This window comes from Sus scrofa, chromosome 14 (assembly GCF_054392235.1).
Source record: "Sus scrofa isolate SSC_HxYL_T2T_F1_AM1 chromosome 14, Sscrofa_HxYL_maternal_Yorkshire_Landrace_v2.0, whole genome shotgun sequence".
Taxonomy (NCBI): Eukaryota; Metazoa; Chordata; class Mammalia; order Artiodactyla; family Suidae; genus Sus; species Sus scrofa.
The window spans coordinates 23482442-23507401 of NC_139396.1; the positions used below are offsets into that span (position 1 = coordinate 23482442).

The following is a 24960-nucleotide window of genomic DNA, read 5'->3' on the forward strand; positions in this document are numbered from 1 at the left end:
AGAAAAAAGAAAATGTCAGTATTTCGGTTGCATATGTAGGTTGAATTATTTATGTCTGCCTATTTCTGAAAGGCATTAGACCATATGTAATATGTTCCTGGTTTAGGAAGGAAGCCTGTCAGAGGATGTGCCCCTGGAGCAGGTGCACGAACCGGGGAATCCATTCGTGATGCAGGGAAATGTGTTGGAGAAAAAATGAGCATAGAACATAGAGAGAAGTGCTTTAATAAGCACTGGAACTTGGACTTTCTGGAAAGACCCTTCAACAGACTAGTAAACAGACCTTTTAAAAAAGTCATATTTGAAATCACCTATATGTTAATAAAACACAAATAAATTAATTAAAAGTCTATTTTTAAAAATTTTGAGAACAGTTAAACCTCAAAAAAATCATATCTGAATAAACTTCCCAGCAATACTGAGGTCAGAGTATTTTTGAAAACTTAGAGAAAATGACATTTCTTTGTCCAAAAAAACTTATAAAGTCCAAGTGACTACCAACACACAGTGACAGGCAAGGATAGAGCTGGGTTTTGGGGGCCCTGAAACGTGTGCAATTTGGGGAGACTCTTTATGCAAATAGATAAACAAAATGATTCTAAAGACACATTATCGGTGACCCTCCCAACCCTGAAAGTGTGTTCTGGGGAGAAGACTGGAGCTCAACAAAATATGCTTCTTGGAGCTTATTTGGGGGAAAAATAATCATTCAAAAGTACTAAATAAAAGGACATGTTCACTAACCACAATCTCAATTAACTGAGCAAATTTTAAGTTGAATTTTTTCCATTAAATCAAAATCAGAATTTGAATATAACAGTATAAACGAACTCAAACAATTTGGAATGAATAGAGCCTGGGTGTACCTGTAATTCTAATTCTAATCCTGAAAAAACAAATATGAACTTAACCTCTGGATCCTCTCCCCATTTTCTTAGAGCCTTTGAAGGCTTGGCTTCAACATGCAAAGTTCTTTGGAATAGCTCCTGAAATTCCCTCACTCCACCTGCCACCTGTGGCCTGCCGGGATGCTGATCACTTTAGGCGCCTGTTGCTTCACATTGAATAACTTTTAAAAACTATATTATTCAGGTTTGCCTGTTTCTGAAAGGTATTAGACCATATGTAACATGTTCCTTCCAAATATCATACCTGTTTTTTCCAGTTCGAGTTCTATGGCGTAAGGCTAAATTCTATGTGCTAAGACAACTCGTAAGTACTGCAAAACAAGGGTATGACAGTGTGACCTTTTGACACTGGGCAGGAACATTGATGACTTGGCCCATATGATCTAGAATACGCCCAAGTCTGACTTGGTCTTTAACTATTTTATTAGCGTTTAGACACTGAAATTGACCTTTTTTTTTTTTTTTTTCCCAGATTGCCTGGTAGGACATTGGTCAGTTTTTATGTGAAGTAGCAATCTCCTTCTAATGTTCTTTTATAAATGCTTGTCAATTCCTGGTTTCTCAAAATGCTCTTTTACTAGGTCAGTCATTAATGAGTTTATAAATCTCTGGCATGCATTTGTTCCATATGTGTATTTTGTTTTCCACTTTTTGAAAATAATGCTTTGAAACAAAGATTGCACCTAACTGGTAGGAATACACATAAGGTTGTGTGATAATGTAAGTGCTTAGTTTGGTTGTTGCTTTACAGTAAATTTCCTTTCTGGCTCACTGGAAACTTTACTTTTCAACAAAACAGGGAGTCTGGTTCTCATTCAAAAGGAAAAATATCCCCCTTAGTTTCTACAAATGGGTATTTTCCATGTACTGGTATGAAGTATAATTGAAGCATAAAACATTTGATGTTTTAAGTAGTTTAAAATTAGAAATTGTATACTTTTTATTTAAACACATACCTATTTGATGGATTGATTAAAAAAGAAGCTCCTTCCAAGATTGTTAATTACAAATAAAAAAATGATATTTCTTATTTGGATTACAGCTTTTTTTTTTTTTTTTTTTGTCTTTTTAGGGCTGCACCTGCAGCATATGGAAGTTCCAAGGCTAGAGGTTGAATCGGAGCTGCAGCTGCCTGCCAATGCCTCAGCCACAGCAAGGTCAGATCTGAGCTGCTTCTTCGACCTATACCTCAGTTCACGGCAACGCTGGATCCTTAACCCACTGAGCGAGACCAGGGTTTGTGCCGGCATCCTCATGGATACTGGTCAGGATCTTAACCTGCTGAGCCGCAACCAGAACTCTTGCAGTTTTTATTGTTTTTTACTCCATAGTACTTCAGGATAAGATACTTCTGGAGGGTGTGTCCGTTATAGGTGACTCGTAGAAAGAAACATAAACAAAGTTTGTTTTTTTTAAACTGGCAATTGTGGTATTTTCAGATGGTTCATTTTAGGGTTATGGTAAATGGTAAATCAGATATTTACATTTACATGTTCCTAAGTTTTATTAAGATGTGCCTTTCAGGTACCATATCACTTGTGGTTCCTTTACTTGCATTAGTGGTTGTCCCCTGTGGAGAAGGAGTTTTTATGTCCCATGTACGCTGGACCGCTGTGGAAGGACAGGGCTGGTGAGCCTTGTTTAGAATCTGTGGCAGTTTCAATAACCTCGGTAGCCACTTAACGCTGTGGCTTAGACCTAAGGGACATGCTGCATTCAGTATCAGTTCATTACTTGGGGTGTTCAAGACCCAGTGGAAGATTTCTCCGGAGCTTAGGAACAAGCAGTGAATTTACTGCTTGGATGAGTGCAAGAATGCCTTGATGTCTTGAGACATAAAATCAGGTACCTCCTGCAGTTCTCAAGGTTGTAATTCGTTGTTTACTTTCACGTATATAAATCCTCAGGCAACCAAAGGGCTTGATAAAGTTAAGCTCAATGTACTATTTTGAGGAGTTTGAGGAGGGGTGAATTGGTAGGAGAGGTGGCAGAATCATCATTGTTTGTGTGCGCATATGTTGTGTCCCTGGCTGGTTGGGCATCGAGAGTCGCTGAATGAATGAAAAACCATTGTCTACAGTTAGAAGAGAGGCATGTACTGGGTTAGGTGACAATCCAGTTATGTGGGATTGAGCTTTTTTGTCTTTGCTACTATGCAAAATGGATGTTCTCTAGTTTGGATTTCTGGGCATTTGAGCAATCAAGAAATACAAGGACATCTGCGCTGACCCCAGTTGAACCCCAGTGGAAACTCCTGCCGTGGCAGGCCTGAGGTGATTTTTGGTTCTAGGGTATTGGTATGCAGCCACCATCAGAACCGGCAACACTTAACCTGCCTCTGAGGCCTTTCCAGGTTCTGGTTCCTGTTAATATAGTACTTAGGAATGGCTGGTAGGATTTTGATTTAAAGGTCAGTAGATATAATAAAGGGAATCCAATTAGCATGAGAAAATAATTCAGTAATTTGATTCAGGTCAAGGAAAGCCATTTTAATCAAAACTTCTATTACGGAAGAAAATATTTTAAGAAACTGTTAACTGTTTTAAGTTCTCAGATTTGGCTGACTTAATAAAAACAATATGTCTGTAGACATCTGTTCAAATCTTTGGAGATTATCAAAATTAAGGATCTGTCACATAGCTTTATATCTGCTGTGCCTTTGATGTTTAGACACTTGAGAACAAGGACATTGCTATATTAAAAGTATTCCCATCGTGACGCAGTGGAAACGAATCTGACTAGGAACCATGAGGTTGCGGGTTCGATCCCTGGCCTCACTCATTGGGTTAAGGATCGAGCGTTGCCGTGAGCTGTGGTGTAGGTCGCAGGTGCAGCTTGGATCCTGCATTGCTATGGCTGTAGCGTAGGCTGGCAGCAGTAGCTCCGATTCCACCCCTAGCCTAGGAACCTCTGTATACCATGGGCACGGCCCTAAAAAGCAAAAAACAAAAGCAAAAAAGTAATACAACATACAGAGAAAATATAAATAGCTTTGTAATGTCACCGAGCTAGTGAGCTGCTCCATGTGTTTCTTGGGCTTCTCTGCAATGTTGTTTGTGTTGATTCATGGAAGTTCTGATGAGAAAATCTGTGAGCCTTGACATTTCAGAGCACATCCTTTTCTATCGTGTGCAAGGGGTTAAAAAGTGGGGGGGTGCTGAAGGAGGATGTGTTGAATAGAGTTGAGTTGAGGTATATTTAAGAGAGTTTAAAGGAGCAAACACCAAATTACTCTTTGCTTTCTTAAAGTTACAAGGAACATTTCTGAAAAAATTATTTTCAGGCATAGAACACAGTAGCATGGACAGATCTCAGAGTCACATACCTATTAAAGAAAGTCAAATGGTCTATTTTGAACAAGGTTAAGAAACACATTATTGATTTTCCAGATTGTGAGAATGTTTTCGATCATAATAATTTATTATTCTTTGTTATGATGAACTACGGATCTACTGTCAGAAACCCATAAACCTGATCTTTGGGAGATTTGCATCACTGTGGTGTGGCAGCCCTTGTTCTTCTTATAGGGGATAGGATTCACTTGTTGGAAGACAGGCTGCGTGTTTGGCGAGAAAAGGATCCTTTTCCTCATGAATATTGTTGCAATGTGAAGCAAGCGGAGTGGGGAGGCGAGCGTGCATTTTAATATGAGAAGGACATGTGTTGTACTATTCATCATACTCCCAGTTCTCGAGGGATGAAGCTGGGTTGCTCCCGCCACCCAAGCCTTCCCTCCCCAACCCTCCAGCATCCACAGACCCAGAGAATCCATGAGCATCTTCCTCCGTTTTCTTGGCTGGACGATGACTTGACTGTGATGCTGGTTTTTTTTGTTTTTGTCTTTTTAGGGCTGCACCCGTGGCATATGGAGATCCCCAGGCTAGGGGTCGAATCAGAGCTGTAGTCACTGGCCTACACGACAGCCACAGCAACGCAGGATCTGAGCCGTGTCTGCAACCTGCACCACAGCTCATGGTAACGGCAGATCCTTAACCCACTAAGCAAGGCCAGGGATCGAACCTGCGTCCTCATGGTTGCCAGTCAGATTTGTTTCCGTTGAGTCACGATGGGAACTCCTTGACTGTGATGCTGAATGACCGCAAGGATTTGGCCGACCAGGGAGGTGCCCTTCCTCCTTCTCTGTGTCCGGTGGGCTCCATCCCCTCTGAGGTCTTCCACTGTCAGTCCCTTTCCCAGGTGTAGGAGGGAGTGAAGTGGGAGGATGGCAGTGAGAATGAAGAAAGGACCCTGCACCCAAAGAACAGGACTTAATGGTTCTTTGAGTATATGTGGAGTAATAAGAAATGTTTTATTTTTTATTTATTTATTTATTTGTCTTTTTGCCATTTCTAGGGCTGCTCCCGCAACACATGGAGGTTCCCAGGCTAGGGGTCAAAGTGGAGCTGTAGCCACCGGCCTACACCAGAGCCACAGCAACCCGGGATCCGAGCCTCGTCTGCAACCTACACCACAGCTCATGGCAACGCCGGATCCTCAACTCACTGATCAAGGCCAGGGATCGAACCCACAACCTCATGGTTCTCAGTCGGATTCGTTAACCACTGAGCCACGACGGGAACTCCTGGAATAACAAATGTTAAAGAGTGTCAATGATTGGAGTGTTGGCAAGGGACTTAAATAAAAGGAGAAATTGTCGGTTCACAGCATTTCATTTCAGGCAAGGTTGGATCCAGTGAGGCAACGCCATCCAGGTCAGCTTCTCTTCATCATTCAGCTCTGTCTTCCTTGCGTTGGCTTAATGCCCCGATAACAATCTGCCTGGCAGCTCCATGACCAAGGTCAACCTGTCCAGTCACAGTAACAGAGAAAATGCTTTCCTCTGTTTGGACTTTGGCTTTTATCAACCTGAAGCATGAAGCACAACCTTATTTGTTTATTCCCTCATGCTGAGCTCCAAGAAAGCAGACATTTCCTTTTTCTTTTTTCTTGTTTTTCCAATCCCTTAATCCCCAGGGCACAGGTGTGTTTCTGGCAGATGCTGTATTCTAATTTTTAAAAAATTTTTTTCTTGGTTTTAGGGCTGCACCCTCAGGATATGGAGGTTCCCAGGCTAGGGGTCCAATCAGAGCTACAGCTGCTGGCCTACACCACAGCCACAGCAACGCAGGATCTGAGCCATGTCTGTGACCTACACCACAGCTCACAGCAACGCTGGATCCTTAACCCACTGAGGGAGGCGAGGGATCGAACCCGCCACCTCATGGTTCCTAGTCGGATTCGTTTCCACTGCACCACGACGGGAGCTCCCAGGTGGTGTGTTCTTAAGACATATTTGTTGGGTAAGAAAAAAAGTGGATGATTCTCTTTCCCAAAACATCCAGCAAGATCCCCAGATCTGACTTTCACTATGTCAGCTGTGTTGTGACTGTTCTTACCCAGCAACTGTGATAGGGGGTAGGGTGTGGCCTTCTCCAGACCAGGGGTGGAGCCAGGAAGTGATTGCAGCTTGATCCTTGACTGAGTGCTCTGTCTGCATCACGTGGACAAGAAAGCAAGATGCACCATCCACTTAGGTAATTAGTTTAACATCTATTATGAAAAGTACTAGCTTTCAGGCTCTCATCTGCTTCATATAACAGATGGTTGGTTACGTGTCTTTCTCCTTAATTAGATTTTAAACTTCCTGAAAACAGAATCATGCTTCTTTGTCCCTGCAGTGTTCTGTCGATGGTACTTAGTAAATACCAAATAAATGAAGGAATTAATATATTTGAAATACGTTATCTTGAAAGTATTTGGAGGACCTGTGGTGTCCCACTGGGCATTTTATAATCATTTTTTTAGGTGGCCTAATAAAAAGGGATTTTCACGTGAGTGTCCTTCCTTGAACTCTCTCCCAGCCAGCTGATTTGTTCGTGGAAGGATCTATTGGCTGATTTGGAATGTTTTATTTTGTTTCAGTAACAAAACACCTGACATCATTTCTGTCCCAAGGCTTTAATAAAAATCATGGTGCCTATTCTAAAGAATTGCTAGGAAGCCGTGAGGGAGAGGTTGAAAACACTAGGTGTCATAGGACTAACAAAGACCAACAAACTGCAAAGAGGAGGCCTTCCTGTAGGTGTTATTAGATAAGATGACCGTATCTGGGGAGATCTCGATCAAGTTTGATCTGAGCCAGGCTCCACATTCAGGGTCCGAAATAGAGGTGCCTGGAACCAGGATGTAATTGACATTTTCCACAAGCCTAGTTGATGCTTGAAGCAACATCTAGTCCAGGTGGGGAAGGCTGGCTGCACCTCCGGGCAGAGGATATGCACACTGGCGCAGGTGTCCAGTTCTTTCCCTGGACCCATGAGGCTAAATTCATTTGGGTCAGAGCCCCCTCTGGGAGTGGTAGCCATGGACTCTGTGTCTAGGAACCTGCAAGGTCAAGAGGAAACTCCTGTTGTGCCCTCAGACCTGACTGCCCCTGCCTCCCTCCCTGCCCCCGTCTCCCCAGGCTGGGGGATTTGTGAGTCTGTTTGTGGTTGGTCATAATTGTCAACCAAACCCATCATCATCTTTGGGAATTTTTCTGACTAACTCGCTCAAGGCCATGACAACATGCACATGCTATCACTTAAAGAATATCTCTATTTTCAAATGAAAAATTTTTTCTCTTTTCAGAATTATGCAGAAGGGACCCAGTGGAGGTACATATATGAAGATGATTCCAATAGCACTCTTTCAAATAGCATAAAGCCATAAAATTCGACTAAATGTGCTAATGTAATGAATCACACTTTCAGACAGGCAGTGGAGTGGCTGTGAGAGGGGTGTTTGGGTTGGAATTCTACTTCTATAAGTTAGTGCCGACTGTGTGATCTGGGGTAATTTCCTTAACTTTTTGTGTCTCAGGTTCCTCATCTCTAAAAATATAAATAATAACCACAACCCATCTCATAGACCTGTTATGAAGATTAATTCATATATGTAAATAATGCCTGGAATATAGTAAGTCCTCAGTGAATTTTAGCCAATATCATTACTCCTGTTAACCTCAAGTGTAAAATCAGAAATACCACTTTGGTCCATGACTTTGGGGCAGACTAACCAGATAAGCAATTTTAGGGAAAGGCATTTATACTGGCTATTTCCAATATCCAAAGTGTCATTTCTAATAGTGTGAGATTAAGACAGTATTACAAAATAAGAACATTAAAAGAAGCCTGTGGTGCAGGATCGGATATTCTAACAGTACATTGACGTGTTTTGGCTTTCTGTAATATCATATGTCTCTGAATTATAAAGATTTTCAGATTTAGGTGTTTGGATTAACTTGTCATCAGCACCTTTAAGTTCTTTCAGTTTTATATACTTTTCCATTAACTGAGAAGGACTCCCCAGATCAAGACCATATGCCTCTGAAACATATTTCTTGTTATCTGGCTGTTTTTTTATGGAGTCTTCTAAGACGTATAGCATCTGACCATCAGATTGTCAGATATTTTTGTTTGTTTTTTGTTTTGCCCTTTTTTTAGGGCCATAGTGATGGCATGTGGAAGTTCCCAGGCTAGGGGTCTAACTGGAGCTGCAGCTTCCAGCCTACACTACAGCCACAACAACGCAGGATCACAGCCACATCTGCAACCTACACCACAGCTCATGGCAATGCTGGATCCTTAACCCACTGAGCAGGGCCAGGGAGTGAACCTGCGTCTTCGTGGATACTAGTCAGATTCATAAGGTGACACAAATATGAAAGCCCATGTGCTGAATTAAATGAATGGAAAACAATAATTAAAAAAAAACCACACCTAGAGATATGGGCACATTTTAAACCACCAAAAATAATGATATTAACTGATTTGCTGTAAAGAAATGGAAATAGTTTGACTTCAGCAGAGCAGTAATACGAGAAGTAAAAAGAAATGTAGGAATCAAGTTCTGAAGGAAAATAACTTTTTAACTAGAAACTATTATCTAAATCTAAATAACACCTGTATGGAGAGGATCAAGAGGGAGCATAAAACCCCTCTTCTTTGAGAAATAAGTAAAATTTAACCTTAGAGATTGTTTAAAAATTGAGATTAAGTATTGTGTTACAAATAGGATGATCAGTGGAAGATAAATGTGTTATTTGGTATGCTGTTCAAAAATCATGAAACTAATTTTCCTCTTCAAAAAAAAGTCATCTTTTCTGTTTCATGTTTTAATATGATTGCATATTTATTTATTCAGTGCTTTTTCATCTGATATTGAGAGTATTCTGGGTTAAACAAAGAAAGTATGTTTGTACTTTAGAATGGGTGAATGAGTTTATTTATGCATGTGGATTTTTTTTTTTTTTTAGCGTAATCTACTTTTTTTTTATGGCCTGCGGGACCTTATCCATGGTAGCAGTAAATCATGATGAATAGGCCCTGGGTGGATTGCTGTGGCACAATTTAATTCATGCTTTTAACATCTTACTAATATACTTAGAATGTTTCAACCATTATTGTTGCTGATTGATAACTGAAACCAGCATTTTTCTGTGAGTGATTAAACATTTGGCTATTTCTCAGATTTTTAAATAGAATGCAATTGGATTTTATAATGCATTTTCCATAAAAATAGAAATTCCTTTGAGATTAGCAGATTTGTATCTTTTTTTTTTGGCTGCACTAGAAGCATGCGAAGTTCCTGGGCCAGGGATCAAACCCGAGCCATATAGCAGCGACACATGCTGCTGCAGTGACAATGCTGGATCCTTACCTGTTGTGCCACAAGGGAACTCCAGATTGTATATTTCATAAATTAATTTTAAGTTCTAAGTTTCATATAATGCTTATATGTAGTCTTTTATATGGTATAGATATATTCAGGTTTATGAAAGAAAAGAATTTCCATACCTGATATAATTCAGAAAATTCTGTGAATTTTGAATTTCTATGTGCTATTGAATTAAAACATTTTGCCTTCTGTTTGACATGAGTATAGTATACCAGCACAGCTTGAAAGGTTAGTAGAGATAAACATATAAGAAGACACCCTTTTCAGATAAATTTTTACAGAAATGTTGAGTTGCACCTTTCGAAAAGAATACCCAGTGGATGTTTTATCTTTATACATGTATCTAATGTGATATCTAAGGATGCACTGCTTTATTCGATAGTAATCTGATTCTGCATTTACTTGATAAATGTATGTACACACAACTTCCTAAAATGATTGAATTTTCCACTTGTGTAACAGCAGTGGGCTATATTTTTGAATAAACATGAACAATTAAACAAAATGATTTTTTTATGGAAATTTTTTGGGCAGAGAGACGAGTTTTCAGTGAACTGTCGCTATTTAAATTTAAATAATTTTGAAGTAAACATTACATTGACAGTACTGTATTATGACAGTATACCTCAGTGGCTTAAACCAGAGAATATTTATTAGGAATTAATTGTATTAAACATTTAAGTGTCATTTGAATCCAAATTCTATAATATAAAAAAAATTCTCCCCTATCTGTTTTGTATACATTCTTGGAACTCTACAAAGAAATTACTGTCTTGTCACTCCCCCTTCCAATAAAATGAGAAAAATAGTATTTTATGAAGGGGTCTTTTACAAATACTTGTGGTTTGAATAGATTGATGGTGCTTGCTGCCATTAGTTGAGGACATCTTTTTGACAAATGTCGCCTGTTGAAATTCTTGGAGAAAAGAAGGAAGAGAAGAAGGACTAAGATGAGAGAGTGGGAGGAGGGTGCGGGTGGAGGAACAGAGGGGATAAATATACAAATTACACAACAAAGCACGTGAATGAATTTTTATTAGTAGTCAGAGAAGCTTTTTGAAACCCCCAATTGTTGTTGTTTTTTTTTTTTTTTTTTGCTTTTTAGGGCCACACCTGTGGCATGTGGAGGTTCCTGGGCTAGAGGTCAAATTGGAGCTGCAGCTGCTGGCCTATGCCGCAGCCACAGCAACGCCAGATGGGAGCTGCCTCTGCGACCTACACCACAGTTCATGGCAATGCTGGGTCCCTGACCCACCAAGCGAGGCCAGGAATTGAACTCGCATCTTTCCGATGCACCACAGTAGGAACTCCTCAGCTGATTATTCGAAGCACCAAATACACATTTTTTTTCGCAAAAATGTGTATTCTGTTTTCTCATTCTACTATAAGGCAGTGAATTGTTAGCTTTGGAATATGTTAGTTATTTAACTTTTTTCTGATGAAAATGCCTGAATTGAAATTCTTCTGTGGTGCAGCTGATTAAGGATCCAGCGTTGTCACTGCAGTGGCTTGCATTGCTGCTGTGGTGTGGGTCCAGTCCCTGGCCTGGGAACTTCCACATGCCATGCACACAGCCAAAAAAAAAAAAAGGAAAATGCCCAAATTACCAAATATCATGTAAAAAATTCTTGTATAACCTAAGTTTTGTCTTAAAAAGTTAACAAGTGTTATAATATTTATGAATCAAATATGATAGTATAGGATTTTTTTTTTAGTTAAATTGTGTAAATTTTTAAAGTCACATGGACTTTTAGAAGAAACATTCCTATAAATTCAAATGAACATCTAAACCCTTTCATCACAAGTTTTTAAAAAAATTTGCAGCAGTTTTAAATTGTTCCACAGTCATATAATACAGAGGGAAATACATAATTTTGTCTCCAATTTTCAGGAGAGAAAATTAAGAAACTCGCAGGATAAAAAATGCATCTAAAGTTTTAAGATAGACTATTTATTCACTGAAGAAATACTTCTTAAGCACTTGCTCCGTGAAGCAGCTTATATAGAAGCAACGTTTATGGAAGGAACTATATGATATATGATTATAGTATTTTAGTATTTTAGTAGTTCATGTGAACAGTATATGAACAGAAAAATATAAAATTGCATACTTTTTTGTTGAATGCATTAGACATGCAACCTTGTGTATGTTTAAAGTATACAATGTGTTATTTTGATACATTTATATATTATGATTGCTAAAGCAGTGATATTCCATTACATAATTCTATAATTACAGTTTTATTGTCTATATTCATTATAGTATTCATTAGGTCATTATGGTTTATTTACTACTTGTTACAAGTTTGTATCGATAAACACCATCATTCTTATTCCTGTCCCCACCCCCTAGTAACTATCATTTTATTTTCTGTGTTTTACAGGTTTAACTTTTTTAGATTTTGCATATAGTGACATCGTATACTACTTGTCTTTTTCTTTCTGATAATCTCTTAGCATAATCTTGGAGCAAATGGGAGGATAGCTTCCTTTCTCATGGCCAAATAATATTCCACTGTGTATATGTACCACATATGTTTTATCCATTCATCCATCGATGGTCTTTTGGGCTGTTTCTATATCTCGGCTACTGTGATAAACATGGGAGTGCATGTATTTGTCGAAATCCTATGTTCATTTTCTTTGTGTATCTACTCAGAAGTGGAATTACTGGATTATACAGTAGATCTACTTTTAATTTTTTGATGAACTTCCATAGTGTTGGAATAATTTGCATTCTCACCAACAGTGTGTAAGGGTTCCCTTTACACCAAATCCTCACCAGCATCTGTTGTTCCTTGTCTTCCTAATGACAGCCATTCTAACAGGTGTGAGGTGATGTATCATTGTGATTTTGATTTGTAGTTGCCTATGATTACTGATATTGAACATCTTTTTATGTGTCTTTTGGCCATTTTGATGTCCTTTTTTGGGGAAACGTCTGTTTACTCCTTCTTTCCATTTTTTTAATAAGATCGTTTTTTGTTGTTGAGTTGACTGATTTCTTTATGTATTTTTGTTATTAACCACTTATTCAATATACCGTATGCAAAAATTTTCTCCCATTCTGTCTGTTCTCTTTTCATTTTGTTGACTAATTCTCTTTTTAAAAGAAATCTTGGGAGTTCCTGTTGGGGCTCAGCAGTTAATGAACCTGACTAGCATCCATGAGGATGTGGGTTCGATCCCTGGCCTCACTCAATGGGTTAAGGATCCGGCCTTGCTGTGAGCTGTGGTGTAGGTCGCAGACGCGGCTCGGATCCTGTGTTGCTGTGGCTGTGGCATAGGCCGGCGGCCACAGCTCCAATTTGACCCCTAGCCTGGGAACCTCCATAAGCTACAGGTGCGGCCCTAAAAGACAGAAAAATATATATATATTAATAAATTTTGTTGGAGTTGAGTGGACTTAGAAAGTTGTGTTAGTTTCAGGTGTACGTCAGAGTAAATCAGTTGTACATATACATAGATCCATTACTTTTCAGATTCTTTCCCCATATAGGTTATTACACTGCACTGAATAGTGTAACAAGGACTTACTATATAGCACAGGGTCATTCTGTCTTTTTATGTGTAGAAGGTTCTGAGTTTGATGTAGTCCTATGTATTGATTTTTTTTTCTTTTGTTGTTTTGGCATCATGCCCCTAACATTATTGCCAAGACCAATATAGTAAACTTCTTCCCTAACATTTTCTTTGAGGATTTTTTTAAAAAAAAACTTTTACAGCTGCACCTGCAGCATATGGAAGTTCCCAGGCTAGGGGTTGAATTGGAGCTGTAGCTGCAGGCCTACACAAGAGCTATAGCAATGCTGGATCTGAGCCCTATCTGTGATCTATGTCCCAGCTTGCAGCAATGCTGGATCCTTAACCCACTGAGTGATTGAACCTGCAACCTCATGGTTCCTAGTTGGATTCGTTAACCACTGAGCCACAATGGGAACTCCATAGTGCTTTAGGTATTTTAGCAGTATTAATTCTTTGGATCTATGAACATTTGTGTCTTCAATATCTTTGATTTTGTTTATGTCTTTCCATTTGCTTGTGCCTTCTTTCATTTATTTCAGCAGTGGGGTAGTTTTAATTGTACAGATCTTTCACTTCCTTGGTTAAATTTATTCCTAGGTATTTTTTTGGTTTTGATGCTATGGTGAATGGGATGGTTTTCTTTCTTTCTCATATACATCATCATTAGTGTAAAAGAATGAAACATTTCTATATTTTGACTTTTTATCCTGCCATTTTACAAATTTGTTGATTAATTTCTACAATTTTTTCTTGCTGATTCTTTGGGACTTTATATATATTGATCATTTCATTATCAAATAATGACATTTTCTTCATTTCTGATTTGGATTTTGCCTAATTCGACTTGCCTAATTACGCTAGCTAATACTTTCAGTACTATATTTAAGAAGACTAGTGAAGTGGGCATTCTTGCCTTGTTCCTGATCTCAGAGGAAACACTTTCTATTTATCTCCACTGAGTATAATTTTGCCATAGGTGTGTCATATATGGCCTTCTATAGTCAGTCTGTTAAGGATTTTTATCATGAAAGGATGTTGTTTTATGTCAAATGCCTTTTCTTTCTCTATTGAAATGATTATGTGATTTTCCTTTTATTGATGTGATGTATTGTATTTATTGATGTGCATATGTTGGACCATTCTTGCTTATGTCTAAGGGATAATTCTACTTGGTCCTTGTGAATAATTCTTTTAGTGTGCTCTTGAATATAGTTTGCAGGTACACTTGAGAATGTTTGCATCTATGTTCATTGGGGACATTGCTCTATAGTTTACTTTTCTTGTGCTGTCCTTTTCTGGTTTTGGTATCATACAGCGATTTTGGAAGTGTTTTCTTCTCCGCAATATTTTGAAAAGGTTTGAGGAGAATTGGTGCTACTTCTTCTTTAAATGTTTAATAGGCTTCTTCAGGGAAGTCATCTGGTCCTATAGTTTTCTGTGTTGAGATTTTTAAATTGCTATTTCAATCTCTTTACTCATTGGTCTTTTCATATTTTCTGTTTCTTCCTGATTCAGCCGTGGTAGGTTGTGTGTTTCTAGAAATGTATCCCTTTCCTTTAGGTTGTCTAATTCATTGGCATGTAGCTGTTCAGAGTAATATGATTCTATGCATTTCTGTAATATCACTTGTAATATCTTCTCTTTCATTTAGAAATTTTATTTATTTGACTTTTTTCATAGTATAGCTAAAGGTTTTTCAATGTTTATCTTTTTGCATAAGCAGCTTCTAGTTTCTTTGATCCTTTCTGTTGTTTTTCTAGTTTCTGTTTTATTTTCATACTTAAACTCATTGTTTCCTTTGTTCTGCTAGCTTTGGGCTTAAGTTTTTCTTTTTTTTTTTTTTTTTTTCTAATCCCTTGAGGTATAAAGTTAGGCCATTTATTTGGGTTTTTCTAATTTTGTAATGTTTATTGCTATAAGCTTTTCTATTAGAACTACTTTTGCTGCATGCCATAATATTTGATATGTTGTGTTTTCATTTTAGTTTTGAGATATTTTTTACTTATTTTATGATTTCTTCTTTGACCCAGTGGTTGTTTAGAAGTGTGTTGTTAAGTTTCTACATATTTGTAAATATTCCCATTTTCCTCTGGTTGTGGATTTCTAGTTTCATATCACTGCAGTCAGTTATCAGAGGATAATTGGTATGATTTCAGTCGTCTTGAGTTTTCTAAGATTTGTTTCGTGACTTATCATATGATCTAGCCTGAGGAATGTGTATTCTGCCACTGTCGGATAGAACCATCTATGTATGTCTATTAACTCCATTTGTCCCAGGGTCTGGTTCAAGTCCAGTGTTTCTTTGTTGATTTTCTGTCAGGATGATCTACCCATTACTGATAGGGGGGTATTGAGGTCCCCTGCAATTATGCTCTTATTGTCTCTTTCTCTCTTAATATCTGTTATTAAATATTTATACATTTCAGTGCTCAGATTTGGGGAACATTGATATTTATTACTGTTATATCTTCATGATGTATTGGCTCCTTTATCACTGTATCATAACCTTCTTTGTCTCTTCTTACCTGTTTTGGTTTGAAGTCTCTTTTGTCTGATACTAGTATGGCTGTGCCCACCTTCTTTTCATCTCTATTTGCTTGGAATATCATCTTCCATCTTTTCACACTGGGCCTATATGTGTTTAGAACTGAAACGAGCCTCTTGTAAGGAGCATATGGTTGGGCCTTGTTTTTTTTCAGCCGTCATCCACTCTGCCTTTTGATTGGTGAGTTCAATCTGTTTACATTTAGGATGGTGATTGATACATAAGAATTTACCGCTGCCATTTTACCTTTGGCCTCCTGATTATTCTGTTGCTCCGTTGTTTCTTTTTTCTGCTGTTTCTGTCTGATTCTGTAAGTTGGTGGTTTTCAGTGGTGATTTGCTCACCACCCCCCCCCCCTTTTGAATGTTTATGTCTCTGGTCTGGATTTTTGCTTTGTGGTTAACATGAGGTTTACATAAAATACTCCATAGATAAAATAGCCCCTTTTTTGCTGATGCCAGTTTATCTTCATTCATCTATAAAGGCTTCTTTTTATTCTTCCCCTTTTATATTTTTAATGTCAGAAATTGTCCCTTTTTATACTGAGTTTTCATTACCAAATTGTGGTATCTATAGCCATTTTTAATGCTCTTTTCCTTTAATCTTTATATTGTAGTTAAGGGTTTGATATATTGTTCTAATTTTTTAAAACAATATTCTAATTCCTTGTAAGACAGGTATAGTGGTGGTAAACTGTCTCAGCTTCAGTTTGTCTTGGAAAAGCTTTATTTCTCCTTCCTATCTGAAGAATAACTTTTTCGGATAGAGTATTGCTGGAAATCTAATGGGGGTACTTTTGTAGGTTGATACCTTTTTTTCCTGACTGCCTTTAAAATTGTTTATTTATATTTGACTTTTGACAGCTTCATTAAAATGTGTCTTGCAGAAGGTCTTTTTGTGATGAGATAACAAGATATTCTAACACCTTCATGAATTTGTATATTCAGTCCTTCCCCAGGTGTGGGAATTTCTCAGCTATTATTTCTTATTATTTATTTTCTTATTACTTCGTATTATTTATAAACTCTGCCCTCGTCCTCCTCCCTTCTTCTTCTGGAATTCTCATCATTCTTATGCTGGCCTTTTCAAAAGAATCAGACAGTTCTCATATGGTTTTCTTTCTAAAAATCTCAGTCCTCTCTCCTCTTCCACCTGAGTTATTTCTATACTTCTGTCCTTGAGCTTGCTAATTCTCTCTTCCATCTGATCTGCTCTATTTTCAATGCATTGTTATACATTCATTATTTCATTTATTGAGTTCTTCAGCTCCAGAATTTCTGTCTGGTTCTTTTTGAGATTTTTTAATCTCTTTCTTTGAATATCTTTCTTTAATCTGTTTCTTATTTTTATTTTTAAGATTATTATATTGCCTTTCTGAGTTTTCTTGTAGCTTATTGTATTTCTTCCTAAAAGTTATTTTAAAATTCTTTATCAGTTAGATTATAATATTCCATGCCTGTGAGTTTGGCTGCTGGAAAATTGTCATTTTCTTTTTGTGATACTGTATTATCATGACTTTTCATGGTGTTTGATGAAAAGTGCCTCTGCTGACACATTTGGAGTAAGCAACATTTTTTTAAATACAACTTTGAGTATTCAACAGGTTGGTAGGTAGGAGCCTTCCTTTTATTTTCCAGAAGGTGGCGCTCTGGCATAAGTTTTTGGTTTCTCTTACCAGACTTGGCTGTTGCCAATTAAAAAAAAAAAAAAAAAAAAAAGCGAAGGGTGTTTGGAAGGAGGTATGTATTTAGCACTTGTGGCTTTGTGGGTGCCCATGGCCTGGTAGAGATATCCTCTGGGGTGGAGCCCCAGAGGTCCTTGGGTGGTCTTCTTGTCTCCGGGGACAGACAGCAGGAGACACTTCCCTTCAGTTCCCTTTGTCTATTTACACTTCCTTTCCCTTTTCCCATTCACAGCAATGTCCCCTCAAAGAGAAATTAGTTCCTCCATTTGGGGCACACATGGCTAAGCAGACTTCCACTCACTGCTTTCATCCTCTACTTCCTCTGCCAGAAAGGTCGTGCTGGCTTGCTTCCAGAACAGCCAGCTCCTTTTCACCTCCTGCCGCCAGTTCTGCCACCACTTCCCTCTTTCTGCTACCTACTCCATGATCCAGTCCTACTTTTGGTACACCGATGGATGTCTTAGATGTCCTGTTGTGCAAAAATCCTTTTCTTAAAAATTATGGTTATGGATGTTGTACAGTCATTGTAAAGCAAAGGAGAAAGAAGAAAGGAATGACTCCTACCACCATGATGCTGACGTCACTCCAAAATTGTTTTCTTGATTGCTCTGTGACTATTTTAACACTTGAGTAGAGCTGTGGATTATTAGATTTGGTCCCTTAAATGGATACTTCAGATTTATATGCAAGCAAGGCAGTTCCCCAGTTAATGGTCTATGGATAGTTAAAATCTTTTAAAACTAAACATTTAAAGTGATAGCAATACTTATCTGAGTCAACAGCTGAGCTTTCCAAGTGCATCTTTCCAGAGACTAGCTTAATAGGGTTTCAGATTGTTGAAAGTATGTCAACATGCTCCAGTTATGGTTTAAATAACAACCACAGAACAAAATACAGATACCAGGGCTGCTGCTCATGTGAAAACTGCTGTTTCATACGCACTCTTGGTGGCCACAGTGAGGGTCTCTCCTCACACAGTCCAGGTTGGCAAAGATCCGACAGCTTCTGTGGTATACATTTACTTCTCTGAAGAACAGAGTGCGTCTGGCTTAAATACACAAATATCATTAATTGTATCTCAAATAGGAGTCCCCGTCGTGACGCAGCAGAAATGAATCCGACTAGGAACCATGAGGTTGCAGGTTTGATCCCTGGCCTCGCTCAGTGGGTTAAGGATCTGGCAGGTTTGATCCCTGGCCTCGCTCAGTGGGTTAAGGATCTGGCGGGTTTGATCCCTGGCCTTGCTCAGTGGGTTAAGGATCTGGCGTTGCTGTGAGCTATGGTATAGGTTGCAGACGAGGCTCTGATCTGGTGTTGCTGTGGCTGCGGTGTAGGCCGCTGGCTATAGCTCCGATTGGAGCCCTGGCCTGGGAACCTCCATATTCCACGGGTGCAGCCCTAAAAAGACAAAAAAAAAAAAAAAAGAAAAAAAAATGTATCTCAAATGGTTTGCTCCAAGTCAGACTCTCACGATATCAGCATTTTGGGGACAGGGATGGGCATCAGTATCCCTGTGTCCTTGGGTATCAGTGTCTGAAAAACCGCAGTGTCTATTTCTTCCTTGAATTGTATTGCACAGACATATATAATCTTGATAACTCCAGAGAGGTTACTTTCTTCTAATGGAGACATGTTCTAACCTTTCCATTTATGAATTCTTTCTGAAAAAATATCTGAGTGGGGTGGATCGTTGACTTTTACTGCCATGCCCTGTGGAAGCAGAAACAAGGGTGTCTTCTGAAATGAATGCTTCATGGGCAATCCCTTCCTTTTAGTGAGAACCCCCTCTTCTCTATCTGTATCTTCCTGGTCCCACGATCACATTTCTACCCCACACCCAGCCTGGAAATGAAGATTGCATGATTTTTCTGTTAGGTCGAACTTGGCTGTTTCAGTGTTTTAAGCTCAATATATGTTAGGGTGGAAATGTAACTTAGATATGGAGATTTAAGAAAGTTGCTCTTAGACTTGTGATTAATTTAATTCTGCAAACACTCACCAAATGCCTACCATGTGCCAGGCACTGTGATAGACGTTGAAGAAGACAGTGGTTCTTCTCCTTCTTCTTCTTTCTCTTTCTTCTTCTTTTTAATGTGCCGATCCTATAAGAGAAGCAGGATGATTCATTAAACTGGCACTAGTTGTAATTTTAGAACCACTCCCGTAATTGGGAATCTATTCTTTTTGCTGCATATAAATTTTTCAGTGGCTATGGGTGAATAATACCTGGGCGAATTCAAATTTGCCTTTCAAACAGGTTTAAATCCTTGTCTCCTTAGAGTGCTGAAGCAGAACTACCCGTGAAAAAAAATGAAACTGTTCTCCCCTAAATATTCGATTCCTCTGCATGATGGTAGAGTCACACAATCTTGCACAATTTTAAACCCATGAAGGAATGGACTTGATTCTTTCAGTCATCAGGCCAAGAGCTAAATTTCACAAATAGGCTCCTAAGCAGATACCTGGGGAAGAAAAACAACTGAAAGGTTATCTCCTTATTTAAATCATAGCCTTTATTTCTAAGCAAATTCTCAGGGTTGTTGATAAAGAGAAAGCCTCTCTCCCTTTAAAAAAAAAAAATAAATTTTTTTTAGAGCGGTTTTAGGTTTACGTTAAAATTGGACAGAAAGTACAGCGATTTCCCATGTATGCCCTCCCTTTACACATGCTTAACCTCCTCTATTACCAGTATCCTTCACCGGCTGACACATGATAATCACCCAAAATCCATAGTTTATGATTCACTCTTGGTGTTGTACATTCTGTAGGTTTGGATGAATGTATAATGACATGTATCCAGCATTATATTATTATACGGAGTAGCTGTACTGCTCTAAAAATCCCCAAGCTCCTCCCATTCATTCCCCTCTTCCACCTAAACACTGGTAACCCCTCATCTTTTTAATGGCTCTATAATTTTGCTTCTTCCAAAATGCCATATAACTAGAATCATATCTATGCAGCCTTTTAAGATTGGCTTCTTTCACTCCGTAATATACATTGAAGTTTCTTCTGTGTTTTTTCATGGCTTGATGGATCATTTATTGTTATGACTAATATTCCACTATATGGATGTACCCCAGTTTATCCATTCCCTACTAATGCCTTGGTTGCTTGCAGGTGTTGGGAATTTAATAAATAAAGCTTCTATAAACATTTTTGTGCATGTTTTTGGTAGACATACGTTTTCAACCCTTTTGGGTAAATACTAAAGAGCAGGTTGTTGGATTGTATGTTTAGTTTTGTATCTTCCGAAAAGGCTGCACCATTTTGCATTCCCACCAGCAATAGGTAAGAGTTTTTCCTGCTTCACAACCTCACCAGCATTTGGTGTTACTACTGTTCCAGATTTGGGCCGTTTTCCTTGGTGCGTATTGCTGTCTCATTTTTGTTTTTGCATTTCTTTGGAGCCATATAGTGTGGAATATCTTTCCATACGTTTATTTGTCCTCTGTATATTTTGGGTGAGGTGTCTGTTAGTCACCTTTGGACCATTTTTTAAAAAATGGAGTTGTGTTCTTATTGTTGAGTCCAAGATTTCTGTGTGTGTTTTGGATAATAAGTCCATTATCAAATGCATCTTTGGCAAATATTTTCTCACGATGTGTGGCTTGTGTTTTTATTCTCTTGACATTGTCTTTGGCAGAGAAGACATTTTTAATTTTAGTAAATTTGGGTCATTAATTCTTTTCCTCATGGGTTGTGTCTCCGGTGTTATGTTTATAACACCAAATGTAAATTCATCTAGATTTTCTCCTATAGCATCAAGGAGTTTTATAGTTTTGTGCTTTAAATTTAGATCTGTAATCCATTTCAAACTAATTTTTGCGATGGGTGTCTAGATTCATGTTTTTGTTTATGGAAGTCCATTTGTTCAAGCACCATTTGTTGAAAGGATTGTCTTTGCTCTACTATATTGCTTTTGCTCCTTTGTCAAAGATCAGTTGATTGTATGTGTGTAGGTCTCCTTCTGGACTTTCTCTGCTGTTTCACTGATTTGTCAGTTCCCTTTTTGTACTACATTGTCTTGATTACTGAAGTTTTACAGCAAGTCTTGAAATTAGGTAGTGTAGTTCCTACAGTTTTGTTCTTCTTCAATAATGTGTTGGCTATTCTGGGTCTTTTGCCTCTTCACTTAAACTTTAGAATCAGTCTGTTGATATCAACAACATAACTTGCTGGAACTTTAGTATTGCCGTGAATCTATAGATCAAATTGGGAAAAACTGAAATCTTGACAATATCAAGTATAACTATCCAACATGGAGTCTCTCCCCATTTATTTAGTTCTTCTGATGATTTCACTCATCAGAGTTTTGTAGTTTTCAATGTATAGATCTTATACATTTTTTGTTAGATTTATACCTAAGTATTTCATATTTTAGGTGCTAATGTGGATGGTATTGTTTTAAATCTCTAATTCTACTTGTTCATTGTTGGTACATAGAAAAACAGTTGATTTTTGTATATTAACCTTATGTCTTGTAACTTTGCTATAATCACCTATTACTTTAATGTGTTTTTTCTATTCTTTCAGATTTTTTACTTAGATAATCTTGTCATTTATGAACAAAGAAAGATTTTTTTCCTTCCCAGTATGTACCTCTTTTATTTCCTTTTCTTGAATAATTTCATTAACTAATACTTCCAGAAGGATATGGAAAATGAGTGGTGAGAGGGGAAGTCTTTGCCTAGTTCTTGATCTTAACCGGGAAGGCCTCTGTTTTCTCACTGTTAAGTGTGGTGTTAGCGACAAGTTTTTTTGTAGCTATTCTTCATTAAGCTGAGGAAGTTCACTTCTACTCTTAATTTAATAAGAGGTTTTTCTTTATTATGATGGGGTGTTGGATTTTGTCAGATGCTTCTCTATATCTGTTGATATGATCAAATGATCTTTTGTCTTTAGCTTGTTGATGTGATGGAAAACATACATTGATTTTTTTTCAATGTTGAACCAGCCTTGCATACTTGGGACAAATTCCTCTTATTTGCAACATAGAATTCTACTTATACATTGATGGATTTGATTGCTAATTTGTTGAGGATTTTGCATTTATGTTCATGAGACATATTGGTCTGTAGGTTTCTTGTAATATCTGTGACTGGTTTGGGTATTACGGTAATGTTGGCCTTGTAGAATGAGTTAGAAAACATTTCCTATGCTTCTATCTTCTAAAATGGGTTATAGAGGCATGGCCTGATTTCTTCCTTAAATGTCTGATGGAATTCACCAGTGAAGCCATCTGAACTTAGTGCTTTCCGTTTTGGACGGTTATTATTATATTATTAAAATAATTGTTTGGGTTATTGATTCAAATTCTTTAATAGATATAGATTGTATTTTTCAAGGAATTGGTCCATTTCATCTGGATTGCCAGGTTTGTGAGTATTGAGTTGTTCATATTATTCCTTTTTTATCCTGTTACTGTCCATAGGATCTGTAGTGATGTCCTCTCTTTCATTTCAGGTATTAATAATTTATAGTCTCGCTCTCTTTTTTTTTTTTTCCCCAAGCTAGCCTGGCTAAAGGCTTATCAGTTTTACTGATCTTTTCAAAGAATCAAATTTTGGTTTCATTGATTTTTCTCCATTGCTTTCCTGTTTTCAAATTCATTGATTTCAGCTCTGAGAGGAAGGCTTTTCAAAAACTGATTTTTTGTATTTGAGTTGCAGATTTTCTGAGAGATCAAAACCAGATCATTAGGCAGACAACTTTTTTTTTTTTTTGATTAAAAGTATTTGCCTAGGTAAATATTCTCTGCTACTTGGGTGTCAGAATTTGGAATGTACTATTTTAAAATTTAAATTTTTCTCAAAAAAAATGTAAGGCGGAGTTCCCATCGTGGCTCAGTGGTTAACGAATCTGACTAGGAACCATGAGGTTGTGGGATCGGCCCCTGGCCTCACGTAGTGGGTTAAGGATCCAGCATTGCGGTGAGCTGTGGTGTAAGTCACAGATATGGCTCAGATACCAAGTTGCTATGGCTCTGGTGTAGGCTGGTGGCTACAGCTCCAATTGGACCTCTAGCCTGGGAACCTCCATGTGCTGTGGGTATGGCCCTAGATAAGACAAAAAGACCAAAAACAAAAAAAAAAGAAGTGTAAGGCGTTTTATAAATGCTGTGATCAAAAAGGAAACACTAACAGTATGAAACCACTTGGCTAAATGAAACCAGAAATATAATTTAATTATAAGAACAATGAATGTTTTGAATATATACCACTAAAATTGAAGACAAACTGTACTTATAGTGTTACCATTTGATTTAGAGTGAGAAGTGAAGCCTTCACCATTGAAGAATAATTTTACAGTCAACATTCAGGTCTAGATCTATGTGTTAAAAGAAGCCTAAGAGTAGGGAGTTCCTGCTGTGGCTTAGTAGAAACCAATCCAACTAGTATCTATGAGGAGTGGGTTCGATCCCTAGCCTTGCCCAGTGGGTTAAGGATCTGGCATTGTCATGAGCTCTGGTGTGGATCACAGACATGGCTTGGATCCTGCGTTGGTGTGGCTGTGGTATAGGTCGACAGCTGTAGCTCTGATTCGACCTCTAGCCTGGAAACTTCCACAGGCCATGGGTGCAACCCTAAAAAACGGAAATAAAAATAAAAATAAATAAATAAATGAATAAATAAAAGAAGCCTAAGAGTAGAGATAAAAGTGCTTTCCTTTGGATTCTGCTAATGCCTAGGCATAAACTCTATGGTTGTGTGAATTAAATAAATTAGCCAGAAATGTGGTCTTTCTGATTTTGTTTTGGCAAAGATACAACTGTGTTCTACTATTAGAATGCATCTTATTGGAAGAACAAGAAATTAGAAATCGCCTCTGCTGTCCACTAGGCCATAGCCTATCAGGCTGGGTGTTGAGGGTCATGAAATTAAATGACTGGGTCTAGTGCAGTTGTTCAAGCTCATGGCATGCACAGCGGTGCCGAGTGTAGACATGGGGCAGTAGTGTATATGAACACACCGGGACCCTGCCGTAGCACACATTTTCTGGAGCAAGTGGGCAGTAGCAGATGAGATGGAGCTGGAGAATTATGCAAGAGTCCCTAGAATGTCCTATATGCCAGGATCATGAGCTTAGAATGGCCTGTAGATGCCAGGGGGTCACCACCACCTGTGCACTGTATGTGTAGCTGGGGTCTAGAAACTGGCAAGTGCCTCCAGAACAGTTGACCAAGTTCAGAACTGGAGTCCAAAGTGGTGAAGACATTGCTTGGGAATCTGTACGAAGATGGAGCTCCACTTATGTGGTGTGAGCTCATGCCTTGGGAATAGCAAGGGGATGACACTGTTGTTTATCAAGTTCTCAGAGGCCTTGATGGACCACCCGGAACAGTGGCTATTGGAGCTACAGGCTAGCTCCAGCCCTCACTCCTCTTGATGGGGAAATGATTCCTAGGTGGCTTTAGGTCCTGTTGAGTCCACTTCTGAATCTTGCTGGTCCAGAGGCTGAGGGGCCTTGCTGTGGGCCTTGAACATCACGACAATTTGGGCCCTCAAGCTGCCCACTTGGGAGGAGCAAGTAGCACCAGGAGTTCAGCTCCAGGGAAGTTTATACCACACGCTCCTTTC

General features: G+C 38.4%; 1 protein-coding gene and 1 long non-coding RNA gene across 13 annotated transcripts in view; both read left to right on the plus strand.

Moving 5' to 3' along the window:
• The window catches only part of CNTNAP3 (contactin associated protein family member 3), a 200310-nt gene that overhangs the window by 5681 nt on the left and 169669 nt on the right, over positions 1 to 24960 (plus strand). The gene's annotated exons all lie outside the window — the stretch shown is intronic.
• Positions 13768 to 19711, plus strand: LOC146396409 (uncharacterized). Its single transcript, XR_014828251.1, has 2 exons — positions 13768 to 18544; positions 18630 to 19711. It is a non-coding gene; the product is annotated as an uncharacterized LOC146396409 (long non-coding RNA).